The sequence below is a fragment of the Balaenoptera acutorostrata genome, chromosome 8 (assembly GCF_949987535.1).
Source record: "Balaenoptera acutorostrata chromosome 8, mBalAcu1.1, whole genome shotgun sequence".
Taxonomy (NCBI): domain Eukaryota; kingdom Metazoa; phylum Chordata; class Mammalia; order Artiodactyla; family Balaenopteridae; genus Balaenoptera; species Balaenoptera acutorostrata.
The window spans coordinates 105,702,757-105,716,333 of record NC_080071.1 but is presented as its reverse complement, the minus strand read 5'-3'; the positions used below and the strand labels follow the sequence as shown (position 1 = coordinate 105,716,333).

At 41.3% G+C, this 13,577-nt stretch overlaps 1 protein-coding gene across 2 annotated transcripts in view; it reads left to right on the top strand.

Annotated features, from left to right (window-relative positions):
• The window catches only part of CNTNAP5 (contactin associated protein family member 5), an 881,311-nt gene that overhangs the window by 392,643 nt on the left and 475,091 nt on the right, over window positions 1-13,577 (top strand). The gene's annotated exons all lie outside the window — the stretch shown is intronic.

Below are 13,577 nucleotides of genomic sequence, written 5' to 3'. Positions count from 1 at the left end.
GTGGTTGAGAATCTACCTGCCAATGCAGGGGACACGGGTTTGAGCCCTGGTCTGGGAAGATCCCACATGCCGCAGAGCAACTAGGCCCGTGAGCCACAACTACTGAGCCTGCGCGTCTGGAGCCTGTGCTCCGCAACAAGAGAGGCCACGATAGTGAGAGGCCCGCGCACCGCGATGAAGAGTGGCCCCCGCTTGCCGCAACTAGAGAAAGCCCTTGCACAGAAACGAAGACCCAACACAGCTAAAAATAAAATAAATAATAGAAATAATAAAAATAAAGGAATTCCTTTAAAAAAAAAACAAAAACCAAAACCTCAGCGTGTCTTCTGGATCAAAAATTCCCTTTCAACATCATCTTATCCCCCTTTTTTACTGGTTCATTCCGGTAAACATAAAACTTTGCTGCATAAGCCATAAAACAAAACAACAACTACAGAAGCCCGATGGTTCTCTTTATCTACCTGTCTTTCTCCTCTCCCCTCCTCCTCACAGAATAGCTTCTCCCCAAAAGTTGTCTTTAGTTACTGTTTCCACTTCTCCCCTCCCTTCCCACTGCAACTGTTTCCAATCAGTCTTTAGACATGTGGTGGTCAGTTTCATGTGTTAACTTGGGATGCTCTAGTCCCAGTGATTCAGCCAGACGCCAATCCTGGTGTTGCTGTGATGGGCTTATTTTAACATCTGCGTCGTCATTTGACCTTAAGTGGAGGAGATTATGCTTGATAGTCTGTGGGTCTGATGCAGTCAGTTGAGAGGTTTTAAGATCAGAACTGAATTTTTTCCCTGGAGGCAGAAGAATTCCTGCCTGGGGACTGCAGTTTCACCTCCTGCCAGAGAGCTTCCAGCCCACCCCTCCTGACAGCCTGCCCTTACGGAAGATTTCAGACTTGCCTCGCCAACCCATACAGTCACATAAGCCAGTTCCTTGCAGCGAATCAATCTGTGTACAGAACCTGCTGGTTCTGTGCCTCTGGGGGGGACGCTGACTCATACAGACTGCTCTACAGAAACTAGCTTAGCCAAGACCACCAGTGACCTCCACGTAGCTAAAATCCAGTGGTCACTTTTCTCATTTCACTCACCTCTCAGTAGGATTTGGTTCAATTAGATATTTACGTTTTTTAAAAACCAGCTTTCTCTTTTATCTTGCTCTGTTCATTGTCAGGACTCTGTCTCAGGACTTCTTCTACTTTCTTTTTTAAAAATTTTATTGACGTTTAGTTGATTTACAATGTTGTGTTAGTTTCAGGTGTACAGCAAAGTGATTCAGATATATATATATATGTATATATATATACATATATATATATATGCGTGTGCAAGTGTGTGTGTGTATGTTCTTTTTCAGAATCTTTTCCCGTATAGATTATTACTCAAGGTATTGAGTATAGTTCCTTGTGCTATCAGTAGGTCCTTGTTGGTTATCTATTTTATATATAGTCGTGTGTATCTTTTAATCCCAAACTCCTAATTTACCCCTCCCCCCTTTTCCCCTTTGGCAACCATAAGTTTTTTTCTATGTCTGTGTGTCTATTTCTGTCTTTGTATATAAGTTCATTTGCATCATTTCTTTAAAAATCCCATATATAAAGCAATATCACGTGTTATTTGTCTTTCTCTGTCTGGCTTCCCTCATTTAGTATGATCATCTCTAGGTCCATCCATGTTGCTACAAATGTCATTATCTCATTCTTTTTATTGGCTGAGTAATATTCCATTGTATATATACACCACATCTTCCTTATCTATTCGTCTGTTGATGGACACTTAGCTTGCTTCCATGTCCTGGCTATTGCAAATAGTGCTGCTATGAACACTGGGGTGCATGCATCGTTTTGAATTATGGTTTTCTCCAAAGACTTCTACTTTCCATCCACCCCCGCCCCCCGCCAGCGCCCAGCTAAACTCACAGGGTTCCATGAATTTAAATGCCATCCGTGTGCTGCTCACCTCCACATCTGTATCTCCTGGCCTGACCCCTGGAATTATATATGCAATAAGTTCGCTGTCTCCACTTGGAAGTCTAATAAGTATCTCAAGTTTATTACAGCATAAATAGAACCCTGGGTTACCATTCTCTCAACAACTTGCTCTTTCACATCTTCCGTCTCAATAAATGGCGTGATTCAGCCGTTTGCTAGAATAGAAACCTAGGAAGCAGCCTCGATTTCTCCTTCCCCAGAATCTCTACTCCTCGCTATGCATCTGTGGTTCATAGCAGCCCTCCTGGTTCCTTCTTTCAAAACACATTCTAAATCCATGCACTGGTCCTGCTTCCCTGAGTAACTGCACCTGTCAGTCCTCACCTAGAGTATTTAAATAGAGTCCATCCTGGTCATGCCAGGATCTCCACAAACCTGTTTTTCATGCCAGCGTAGTCAAAGCAATCTTTATAAATAAGAAAGAAAATCATATCATTCCACTGCCTACTTCATTTAAAATTGAAGCTCTTACTGGCAAGTAAAATCCCTTGAGTGTACCCTGCCTACCTCTTTAACTTCCTTTTACTTTTTTCTGTCCATGCAGGCTTTCTTCCTATTGCTGACATATGCCAGGTTTTTCCTGTTTCCTAGGCACAGAAGAGTTTTTCCCAGGATTTACATGGTCATCTCCATCAGTCAGTGTGATTCTCAATTCTAATATCACCTCTTAGAGAAATCTGCTCGGATCAGCCTTCAAAGTCACCTGCACTGATTCCTGTGCACCAACAGTTAACCCACAGTTATATGACTCACTTTTATTTTCTTCCGGGTGCCTGCCACAAACCAGAAGCTGGTTTGTTTGTTCTGGCTGACTTGTTGGTTGTTTGTCTCTCTCAGTCCCTGCACTAGAATGTAAGTGCCATGAGGGCAAGCACCTTGCCTATTAAGTGCCAGCATGCATTAGACACAAATAGGTATTCAATAAATATCTGTGGAACGGATGGATACATATATCAGTTCAGTCTCACTGTCTCAGCATAGACCACCATGTTATTATTCTGGAATTACTTGCCATTAATACACCCACTGTAGTTTCTAGGGAACTGATTTTTTTCTTTTGTCTCATAAATCTTTTTCTCAAAGTTCCATTTGAGTGTGTTGCTAAAGACTGGTAGAAATCTAATAGTTTGATAATTTCTGGAGACAAAGTTCTACCATTTTGGAAATCATTAATTCAATCATTTATTTATTTAGTTAACAACATTCATTTAGCACTTGAGATATACTACGAATCATACAAAGCTCTGGGGCTTTAAGGAAAATAAGACCTTTTTCCTGACTTCTTTAAGTCCTGTATTTTTCCTTTGGAACATTCTTTATGATTGCATTTCATAAGTTAATTGTGTACTTTTTTTTTGACATCTGTCTCTTCCTATTTGACTCCCGTGTCTTGGCTATTGTAAATAGTGCTGCAATGAACATTGGGGTACATGCATCTTTTTGAATTATAGTTTTCTCCAGATATACACCTAGAAGTGGGTTCGCTGGATCAAGCTGCTGCTTTTTTCTGAAATATCCTCATTCCCCTTCACTGGGATGACTCCTGATGGCCATTCACCACCCAGATCAAATGTCACCGGGTCTCTGACTCCCAGACCCTGTCATGTGACCTCATTTTATGAGCTTCAATTCTAGGTCCCATCTTGTTAAATTAAAATTACCTGGTGCTTCCTTGCCTAATAACTAGTCTCTTTATAGAACATGACAGAATCATGTCCTAACTCTGCTACCTGAGACCTAGATCAGTGTCTGACATCTGCTGTATGCTCCCCGGATATTTGATGTTTTGGCTCAAGAGCCTAACCATCCTTACTCATTTCCGAAAGTTTTTATTGTAATTTAAAAAAAAATTATATACTCTTTTTTTAAAAAAAATTTATCTTATTTATTTTTTTATACAACAGGTTCTTATTAGTTATCCATTTTATACATATTAGTGTATATATGTCAATCCCAATCTCCCAATTCATCAGTTATATACTCTTTTTAAAAAATAATTAATTAATTAATTTATTTTTGGCTGTGTTGGGTCCTCGTTTCTGTGTGAGGGCTTTCTCCAGTTGCGGTGAGCGGGGGCCACTCTTCATCGCGGTGCGCAGGCCTCTCACTATCGTGGCCTCTCTCGTTGCGGAGCACAGGCTCCAGACGCGCAGGCTCAGTAATTATGGCTCATGGGCCTAGTTGCTCCGTGGCATGTGGGATCTTCCCAGACCAGGGCTCGAACCCGTGTCCCCTGCGTTGGCAGGCAGATTCTCAACCACTGCGCCACCAGGGAAGCCCTATATACTCTTTTTAATGAGTCCTCTTTTCTCTTCTATGTATTTTATAGGTAATGAAAATTTTTAGCTTATGAGAATCTTCCTTATATATGGTTTCTTTATTACCTCACATTTTTTCTCATCAAATAATTGAGAATATCATGGTTGTAATTCCTAAACTGAAGGTGTTTGAAGCCTCCTAAACCCATTCTGGTATATTCCGTTTTAAAATCTCTAGAAGTAAAAGCGTGTTTGCATTTTCCCTAAGTATTTATGTTTTTTAAATCTTTTCTCTTTGATTGCCTTCATTCCCTTTTGTAAATGTCAGGGTGACTGTTCCACTTTACCAAGGTTCCTTTTGCTTCCACATCCCCAGGGCCATCTTTTTGCCATGGTCACAATGATGCTCAGAGAAACAGATTTCTTTTGTGTGTTCAGATATGAACACTTGAACAAATGGTCTGCTCTTAAAAAGATGAACCTTCCTGCAAACACTCTTGACTTCTCTGAGCCTCTGTTTCTCGTCTATAAATGAGAGTGGTAATTATTTTAAAGTCGACTATGTCATTTTTGAGTTTTGATGTATCAAGCCTAGAGCAGAGTATCTAGCAAAGAGTTTGTGCTTAGTAAGTGACGGCTAGTATTAATGTAGGTGTAGATCCATAGAGGACATTCCTGTATTGCCAGTATAAGTGGTCTTTTTGGGAAACATTAATCATATTCTCTACCAGGCAAGGGCCGTCTCGTCTCAGATTCAGATCTCTGTTTGCTGTTGCTTTCACTTCTGTTGTCATAATCTTTGGGATCTCAATTTCCTGCCATTTTCAGATTCTCTGTCTCTGCTCAAGAGTAGGATTTGATGTGACCTGCCTCTGCATTCTACAAAGACTCAAACACATGAGGTCTTCCCCTATTATGATTACTACTAATTCCATGAAGTAAATATCAATAATTCCGTGGTAAACCAAGAAGATAATTGTCGCATCTTTATAGATAGTTATTTTGAACAAGTTATGCCCTCTTGCTGTCTGTCAAGTTCATTCTGGCTATGCCTCGTCTCCCATGTATGGATGGATACCTGACAGCCTAGCTTGCTATGTTATATTCTCCTAAGAATTAGCGAATACTCCCTACATTACCATTTTCCCACCTGTGTCACCTCTATTGTCAACGAGGGCATCTGGTTTTTAAGTTTTCCGTGAGTGTTTTCTCTCTCTGATCAGTTTTCAGATTGATTAGTCTTTGGTCAAACACATTCATGCCGGTGAACCAAGCAAATAAAGGACATAGGTCCTGCTACATTGTTGAGTTGGTGATATAAAGATGCACACATGAAATGAAGATGTCAATATAGAATTGTCTTAAATAAATCATCTTTGATAGAGACTGTGATAGAAGAAGAGATGAGAAAATGAGGAGAATCATTCTTAGTTGTAATTCATGGCTACTCTTCCTGGGAGGGAGAGCCAGTATCTTCCCTATTGGTGTCAGTTATTCATCATTAAATTAGCAATTGCCATTAGAAATGCCACCAGCATCACCATCAACACCGCGTCCCCCACTGTCAGTTACGACACACAGTGCGGTGCAACACACACGCCAAAGCTCACAACAATCTTTTAAGATAGGAATTACTACTCCTAGGTATATAGAAAAGAAAACTGAACTTTATAAAGGTGAAGTGACTTTAGAAGGCAATTTGCATCCTGAGCCAAATATTTCTTCTGAGCTCTAAAAATATGTATTCATTTGCCTGATGGATGTCTCAATTTGCTCATGTCATAAACAGCTCAAATTGAACACATCCCAAAGGGAACTCTTAATCAACTCTGACTACACTCAGCATCTTCTTGTGGTCTTTCTCATCTCAATAAATACACCAGTTGCCCAAACCAGACCTGAGAATCTTTCTTGAAATCTTTCCTTTCCCTTACTTCCCACAGTAAATTCAACAGCAAGTTCTATCAGTATTACATCCAAAAATCATCCCAAATACTTCCATTTCTTTTCATCATCACAGTCACTAGCTTAGTTCATTTACATCATCTATCATCTGAATTTTAAACTTAGCAACCTACTTTCACTCCTCTTTTCTTTTAGTCCATTATCTCTGCGACAGCCTGCAGGATCATCATGAAATACAGAGCTGAACCACTTCCTGCTGGAAACCTTTTGATGCCTTCTGCCTGCACTTAGGAACAAAGTCCTGTGAAGAAAGAACAGGACTGGAGGACCTGGCCTCTGCCCACTTCACTGGCCTTACTGTCCAGCAATATCCTTTCTTCTCTGGGCTCAGACACTACTGGCCTCTGTCCTGCCCTCTGCGATGCCATGTTCTCACCTATCTCAGGACCTTCTAGCTGGAATGCTCCTCCCTCCCTCTGACTTCTTCAGCTCATCTCTTAATAAGCCTCAGCTTTATTATCATCTTCTCAGACAGATGCCCATTGAGTCCCAATTTAAATAAGGTTACTCTTATTTTTCTATCTTAAGACATACCATTCTTTTCTTTCAAAGCATCTGTTTGAGCTGTTCTAATAGAACACCATAGACTGAGTGGCTTATAAACAAGATAAATCCATTTCTCACAGTTCTGGAGGTTGGAAAATCCAAGATCAAGGCACAGCAATTGATGTGTCTGGTGAGGGCTCACTTCTTGGTTCATAGATGTTCATTTCTCACTAAGTCCTAACCTGGTAGAAGGGGCAAGGGAGCTCTCTGGGGCCTCTTTGATAAGGCCACTAACTCATTCATGAGGGTTCCACCCTCATGACCTAGCACCCCCCAAAGATCCCTCCTCCAAATACCATCTCATTGGGGATTAGGTTTCAACATGTTATTTATGAATTTTGGGTGAATACAAACATTCAGTGTATAGCAATCACTATCTATCTGTCTGTCTATCATCTATCTATAAAATATCTATCTCTATCTCTATGTAGAAAGAGAGAAGGAGAGAGACATTAGATGGACAGATAAACAGATATCTAATAGCTGTTTACATGTGCACTTCATTGTGAATTACCTGTCTCACCTACCGGTTTATGAGCTCCACAAGGTTAAGGACCATACCTACTTAGATACCCAGCTCTCAGCACAGAACAAGGCCCGTTTCAATTAAATCAATTGAAATGTTGAATGAACAACTTCCCCAAAGTGACACAGTCTGTACTGTCCCTATCTCCTTGGGCTTTCCACTATATGTCTGGAAGTATTTAGTCATATGACATGGGGAACTTTTATTAGAGGGAAAGCATCATATTCAATTTTCTAATAACCATAATATTTTTTATTCACAAGACCAAAGTGAGCAACCTACAGTTCCTGAGCCTATGTAGTTAAGATGTCAAGGGACAAAGTTTAGCTGTTGCCCAGTCCAGGAGTTCCTGGGCTAATACTCTTTGATTTTTCACTTGTGTTCTGAAGCCTAACTGTACATAAGAATCACCTGGGGGACATATATTTGTAAATACATACTCTGACCATACTCCATCTAAATCATAATCACTGTAAGGGCCCCAGCATAAGCATTTCTTTTTCTGTTCCTAGGTAAGTGTTATATGGAGCCAAAATTTAAAACTCTTGTTGCAAAATCCTCTTCGAACTCTGAGAGTCAGTTCATCTTAGGCAACACTGCCATTTTCATGCCTGTGATTGCTAATCTTAAGGATTTTCAGTGTCACGTAAACGCGTTTAAAGGCAGTATGCTGTGGTAATATTAAACAGATGGGTTCTACACTCAAACCACCAGAGATACAGACTTAGCTTTATCACCCACTGATTGTATAATCTCGGACAATCTTGGGTCCTCTGTGGACACAGTTTCTTTTTTTGATGAAGGGAATGGTAATAATAGTGATCATTTCATATACGCAAATTACTTAAAATAGTGCTTGGCATGTGAGAAGCGTTCACAGAGTGTTAGCTGTGTTCATCATTACCTTCGTCTGATAATTAAGCTGGTTACCAAACTTCTCCCTATTTTACCTTTCCCTCCTATTCAGGACCACACAGCCACCTGTACCTCAAAGGAAGGGGGTAAACATTTTTACATACCAGGTTTCTAAAGGTTCCAACACCTTCATCAGGCCATCTGGAGACTTCAGGCTATGTGGTCTTCTGTCCGGGGTCTTCTTTTGAATTTCTTTTAAACAAGGAACACTAATCAATTTTAAAAGCATTATATAAATTCTGATAAGGTATAATGATCTGTCAGGCTTCCCTCATTAAAAATTACAGCCATCATTTTCTATCTCCAGTTACCTTCTTTCCACACAAAACAGACTGGCTCCTATTTGGTTAATTATTGCCAAGTTGTGTCATCTAAAATTCATCAGGCTCAGAGTTGAAGTCATATTCTCTTTCCCCACGTAAATCTCTTTGTCATTCCAGCTTCAGCTGCCCTCTTTATTGTTGGTCTCATCATCTGGGGCCATTTATCACACATGGTAGAGACCACAGAGTCGTATATTTCATCCTTGGCATGCTAAGACCCATATGGCCGTATCACAGGGAAACTCAAGGCTGAGTTTATAGCATGCAAACCCTGGGGAAGAGGAGGTATGGGGTGGCAGCAGTCAGACCTGGGGGCTTGGAGGCCCCTGTGGAAGCCTTGAATCCCACTTTGGAAATCAGAGCATTTTATCATTCATTGCAACTCTTTCATTCTATAGATGAGGAAATGATGACCCAGAAAATTTCATAAAAATAAGTTAATTAAAAAGAATGAGATCTGCCTACTCTTCTTTCTCTTAGTTCATCTAGGAATCACTGAACAATCTCTTCTGTGAAGAGACAAATACACATATACATGTAATAAAAACATGTTAAATAAAAAACACTGCAGTATGCTACCTTAAGTCAACTTTTCTGATCTATCTTAAACAGCTTCACTGATTGATTCAGAGTCTTAAAATCCCTTCCACAGACAATAAACATTACTCAGTAACCCCCCCACCTCTGCTCAGCTTTGGAGACAGAGAAATAAGTAACACAACCTCTGCTCTTTTGGAACTCAAGGATTTTTAGTAGCTTCGAAAAGCAGACAAGTAAATGCTTGTAGTGGAGGTTGAAGAAACCAAGTCTTTTGTAAGGCTAGCAAATGAAGGGAAAACCCACAGCTAACAAGTTTCCTGATGAATTAATGTCCTGCTGCCCAGGGTGTGATTTGACCAACTATATCCCTCTGAGTCCCATGACCCATATGCTAACAGTGATCATTTTAAAGGAAAACATAAAAGGAAAAATGACCTAATACTTAGATCAACCACTTAATGCAGCAGTGGGTTCCCACACAAATGCCAAGGGCTTGCCTCCTACAGTTTGTTTTATGTTTACTGACTGTTGAAATTGTCACTGGAGTGATTTACTGTGATTCTCCCACTGGCCTCCTGGCACTAAGTTCTGTAGATTTTGCCCAGATAGAATCATTAACAAAGAGCATTCAATTTCCCCTAAATGTAAAAACATGATAAATCTTTTATTTTAGACAAAATAACAAAGAGTTGGGGGCAGAGGGGCAATGGTAGCTCTCCTCCCATTTTGACACTTAGTTAAATGTCTCATTATGGGGACACTTTCAGGGAGCAATTGTGTTGTTACTGAACCCAAGTTGGTGTGCTCAATGCACAGTGGGTCCAAATAATACTGAAACGTCAGGGTTTGGAGCAGAGAAAAGTTTATTGCAGGGCCATGCAAGGAGAACAAGTGGCTCATGCCCCTCAGAAACCCCAAACTGCCCAAAGGGTTTCAGCAGAGTATCTTTAAAGGCAAGGTGAGGGAGGGGTGTGGTTGGTTGGTGCAAACTTCTTGATGCAGAATCCTTTGTTCTTGCAGCCGTCCATGCAGGTCAGGTCACAATGCTCCTGTAACTTTTATCTCTACATAAATGGAAAAGTTTTACACCCTTAAAGGTCAGAGCCTTGAGAATGGGCTATCCTGTATATTTCAGGCTGTAGATGACATTCTTAACTTGAAGCGAAAGCAATAGAATAAAAGGGTTAAAATGAAAGAGATAGATGTAATATGGAGTCAGATTTGTTCTTCCCTATTATAGTGTGTTGTGGCTGAAGATCACTGAGGATCGTGTGAAGCAAAGGAGCAGTTTGTAATTGAATTATGCTCTTTTCACAAGGGTAAGCTGCTCCGCAGCAGTCTTTGCCTTGATCATTCCTTCTGTGAACTTGTGAACAGGATTTATGAGACATTACCACCCCCCCGCTGAAGACTTCTGTTAACCTGTCTGCACCTTGGGGTGACCATACGTCCCCGCCTGCTATATATTATTTTAGTCCATGCTTGTCATCTCAGTTTTGTTATCTGCGCCCCTTTTCACTCTCCCAAGCCCCCTCTTTGGGTAATAAGTTGTAGGTATAATTACACTTCCCTTTATTTCATCCTATACCAGCAGAGAGATTCATTGGCCTTTTCAGTGTTATTGGGTCTGAGTCCCTGAATGGGACAGCCCATGTCGCGATGATTTTGCATCTCACAGTTCAGCACGGTGACCAAAAAGAGTATAGAATATACCCAATAACTGCCAATGCACTTGAGAATAAACAAATGGAAAGATTTCTACTACTTCGGAAGTTCCCTAAAATAAATGCATTCATTTGGCTTAGTCTTGTAGTTAGTGAAGAGCTCGGTGGAACTGCACATTTCAGGTGTGCTCAGAGTGTTACTGAGTCCAAACTTGTACTGCTCACTGCAGGACAGGCCAATAAATCGAGAGGTGAGGTGTTGGGACAAGGAATAGCAACTTTATTCGGAAAGACAACAGACCAAGAAGATGGTGGACTGGTGTCCCAAAGAACCATCTTGCCCAGGTTTGGATGCTAGTTTCTTTAAGAGGGGGAGGTGAGGAGGTAAAGCAAAAAGGCAGTAAGTTGTTGCAAATATTTCCTAGTTGCAGCCAGACTCCAGAGGGACTGGGTTAATTTCTTCCTTCCTGCAGCCATTCACAAGTGGGCCTGGTCAGAATGTTTCCTGTGAGCTTAAGTACATGTATTTTAGCTTCAGCTCAGACACAGGAGGCAGGGTTCCCGGGCATGGGCCATCATGTATACTTTAAGCTATCGGTAACATCTCTTTAGTGATTCATTTGTAGCAAAAGCAATAGAATACAAAGTTTAAAGTAAAAGAAACAGATCCAATATGGAGTCAGATTTATCCTTCCCTATTACAGGAGGTGTCTACAAGTATAAGATCGCCCAAAAACCTAGACGTTTTAAGAAGGCAAATGTGACTGTCAGAGCAAAAAGTCTATCTGCTGAAGTTAGGATTAGAATTTAGAGTTTAGATTTTGTTTTTTGTACTACGACTGTTCTTGATGTTGTCTTCTTAAGACCTATTCTGTTTTTCCAAACTGCTCTCATGCACAGACACATCAGAAATTCTGTAAGAAAAGCTATTCTTAGGAGCTGTCATAGTTAGTTTGGAAACTTACATTGTTTTCACAGTTCATCTGAGGTTATCATGGGCCTCTGATAAGGCCTGGAAAAGTCACAGAGCTGGTGAAGGATCTCTGTAAATTTGAGTTGACTGTGGAAACCTCTGTGGTCTGTGGACTGCTAATCAAAGCCCTCAAGTGTTCAGTGCAAGTGTATGGTCTGAATAATAATCACTTTTCTTATATAATGTATCATGAAATAAGCTTTGCACTGTAATTGTATAGAAAATCATGTTTACTGCAAACAGCCCCAGAGTGAAAGGCACTGATTTTCTCAAGATGAATCGATGGTTTCTCTTGTCAACTTAGAGCTCCAGCTTTCCTTCCTGTGAGAAAACAGACTTCATGTCACGAACACACACGAGAGCCTTTTTCAGCTCACTTGGGGATTCAAGCTCGGAGTCTTTTATTCAGTGGAGCCCTTTTTTTTAGCTAGTTTGTTGACAAGCTACCAACATCCATCAAATATGCCAGAATATGCCTCCAGAACTCTGTCTTTCTCAGACGAGAAGCCGTGACAGCTGGGTCAGCAATTATGGGCCCAGTGGGAAGTCAGCCAAGTACTGACATTTCTCAGTACTGCTGGGATGGAGGGAATGTGTGCTGGATTTATCTTGATCTAAAGGGAGAGGTTTGTGAGCTGGAGGACCTGCCCTTATCCTGAAGACTCCTTGGGTTTACAATCTACCTAACCTCAATATTCTAGTGCAATCTGCCAATGTATGACCATCTTATCAAACCACAGATTGAGTTCATTATAATGAGATTCTAAAAATCGATTTTGAGAAAGAGGGAGAAATGGTCCGCTCCAGGAAGCGAATATGTAACAGCTGTGTTCTGGCTGGCATTATATGTTTGGGAAAAAAAAAAAAAAAAAAAAGGAACTCTGATGAGTGGTCACCATGTATTAAGGGCAGGAAAAAGGAAAAAAAGAACACCCAAAAGACCACATTAGGGCTTTGTCACCTTGGCAGGAGACAACAAAATCAGGTAATTCCACTGAGAGGGAGAGGTTTGGGTAGCCAGGATTGGAATGTGCACTGACCAAATAAATAATACGGAAGAACTTTCTAAAATCCAGAGTTATTTTCTCAAAACCCAAACTGGCCATGCACTTTCCCTACTTTAAATACCTTGACAGTTATTTCTCCATTCATCTCAGTGTCCTGTTAAAACTCCTTATTTTATTGTTAACAGGATCCTCCATTACAAACCCCTGACTCTCTCCCCAGCCTCCTGACTCCCCACTGACCTGGCTTTCTTTTACCAGAGAGGTTCTCAAACCTCACTGAGTATCAGAATCACCTAGAGGGCTTGACCACATGCAGACGGCTGGGTTCCAAGCCCAGAGTTTCTGATTTCTAGGTCTGTGGTGACGTCCTAAATCCTGTACTTCTAACCAGCTCCCTGGGGATAACAAGGGTGCAGAGAGCACACTTCTAGAATCGCTGGTCCAGCAAGTCAGACTCCTTGTGGATCTGAAATCTCATCTTCAGGAATGGGAGGCTCCTTCCCTCTGCTGGCAACGCCCTTTCTGCACACCTTACCTGCCTAACCTCCGCGCATCCCTCAGGACTTAGGCGATGCATTATGTCCTCCTGGGGGGGTTAGGCATCCTCCTTTGGGCTCCTCCAGCAACCAGTACTCATCTCTCCCCAGGGCTGTGTAATCGTGTGGTTCTGTCTCCAGCTTAGCCCTTGAGACCAGGGACCTCTACTGAGTTCACTGCTGTGCACCTGTGCTGACCACCGACCATGCCATGTGGAGGGAGCTCCATAGAGGCTCAGATACGAGAATGTCCGGGTGGAAATCGACCAGGATAGGGGGTTTGAGCTTAGTGGAGGTCATGAGGGCAGGGAGGGCATTGCATGTCTACCCTAAAGAAGTTGA